The sequence below is a fragment of the Cebus imitator genome, unplaced genomic scaffold, assembly GCF_001604975.1.
Source record: "Cebus imitator isolate Cc_AM_T3 unplaced genomic scaffold, Cebus_imitator-1.0 Scaffold613, whole genome shotgun sequence".
NCBI lineage: Eukaryota > Metazoa > Chordata > Mammalia > Primates > Cebidae > Cebus > Cebus imitator.
Window position 1 is genome coordinate 1041511 of NW_016107928.1, and position 2218 is coordinate 1043728.

The following is a 2218-nucleotide window of genomic DNA, read 5'->3' on the forward strand; positions in this document are numbered from 1 at the left end:
GTAGCTTATAAACAATAGAAATTGATTTCTCACACTTATGGAGGCTGGGAAGTTCAAGATCAAGCCTCCAGCAGAATCAGTGTCTGGTGATGGCCCACTTCCTGGTTCATAAACGGTGTCTTTTCACTTTGTCCTCACATGGCAAAAGGGGTAAGGTAGCCCTCTGGGGTCCCTTTCATAGGGGCACAAATCCCATTCATGAGGGTTTCACCCTTATGTCCTAGTTACCTCTCAAAGGCCCTACCTCCTAATACAATCACCTTGGGGGCTAGGATTTCAACATCAAAATTTTGGGGGACAAAAACATTCAGTCTATTGCAACTGAGCATTTGCAAAATTGATCTATAGAAGGGAAGATCAGGCTTTGGGCCGGCCCCCAGAAGTGACAATCAGAGTGACAGCACAGACTACTGGCCTGCCAGGGGAGCTACTGTACCTCTCCCTCAATCAGGAAGGTGGGAGTTAGAAGGCTCTGTGGGGACTGGTGACTTCAAGAATATGCTTCTTTAGCCGGGGCCCAGGGATCAGGAAGACATTCATGCTGTTGCTGCAACTGCCAGTTGACACTCATTAGGCTAGTTTTGGACACTGGAAGATTGCTGCAGAAACTCACTGGCCCTACAATCATGCTTGTCAATGGAACACAGCCTCGAGACATCCACCTTGCCCCAACTTCCAAATCACCTGAAAGAGCATCTAGTCAGTAGACTTGATAGACTTGAATTCACGACTAGAACCCTAGCTGCAAGAGAGCCTGATAAGTGCAGGTTTTAGCTCTCCAGGCTCTGCACTAGAGGAAGGCATAGAGTAAGGGGAGGGGATGGATGTCAAGAGAGCAAATCCACCACATCTGCTACAACTCTATTAACTTTTCCTGTTCCTGGCCCTGAGGCTGCTCTGAAGAGCTCTTTCATATTTCAGATCACATAAAGCTTTGATGAATGTTTCTTTTCCTTTTTCTTCTCCCCCCGCCACCTCTGCCTTTTTTGAGACACGGTCTTGCTGTGTCATCCAAGCTGGACTACAGTGGTTCCATCTCAGCTCACTGCAACCTCTGCCTCCCAGGCTCAAGCAATCCTCCCCCCTCAACCTCCTGAGTAGCTGGGACCACAGGCATGCACCACCACACCTGGCTAATTTTTTTGTATTTTTAGTAGAGACAGGGTTTCACTATGTTGCTCAGGCTGGTTTCAAATTCCTGGGCTCAAGTAATCCACCTGCTCAGCCTCCCAAAGTGCTAGGATTACAGGCGTGAGCCACCATGTCTGGCCCCTTTTTATTTGTAGTCGTGCTAAAAAAAAAAAAATTAACCCACATAATATTTACTACCTTAACCATTGCTAAGTGTATAATTTAGTAGTGTTAACTATATTTACGTTGGCATACAATGGGATCTCCAAAACTTTTTCATCTTGCAAAACAGAAACTCTGTACCCCTTAAACAACTCTTCACTCCCTCCTCCCTCTGGTTCCTGACGAACAACATTCTACATTTTGTTTCTATGAATTTTACTACTCTACATATATCATATAAGTGGAATGATCCAGCATTTGTTTTTCTGTGACTGGTTTCTCTTTGGTGAATGATTCTTTAAAAAGAATTACGCTAGTATTACAGCTCTTTTAGGATTTGCCTAGCAGGTTTTTGAGTTTTTACCAGAAAACCCCCACCTACTCCCAAATCAGGCAATCAAAATTCACAATAAACAAATAGGACACTGCTTATATTACAAATCTTTGCCGTGATGAGCTGAAACAGGCACATTTACAATATCAGTAACATAGCTACAACGCAGCAACCAAAAGGCACAGCTTTAAGCAGATTTTATAATAATCTATGTAATTTTCATCACCAAGAATGAGCGTGAAGCTCTCAAAATGAGTGGTCCAGGAAGCCCTTGCTATAGCTGGGAGAATGCTACAGTCTCAATGAATAGTGTGTCTAGCATGGGGTCAGCATACATTGTGTGGCAGGTGGAACTCTGAGATGGTCCCTATGATTCCCACCCCTAGAAACACATTATCTATAGATTCCCCTCTGCTTGGGTATGGGTGGGACTCATAAATATGATGGCACATCACTCCTGTGATTAGGTTATTCCCTATTGCCAGGTTGACTTTTTTTTTGAGACACAGTCTCTTTCTGTCACCTAGGCTGGAGTACAGTGGTAGGATCACAGCCCATTGCAACCTCTGCCTCCTGGATTGAAGTGATTCT

General features: G+C 44.4%; 1 non-coding gene across 1 annotated transcript; it reads left to right on the forward strand.

The window, feature by feature from the left end:
* Positions 1–1607: 1607 nt before the first annotated feature.
* On the forward strand, positions 1608–1669 carry LOC119469266. Its single transcript, XR_005198073.1, has one exon. It is a non-coding gene; the product is annotated as a U7 small nuclear RNA (small nuclear RNA).
* The last annotated feature ends 549 nt before the right edge of the window (positions 1670–2218 follow it).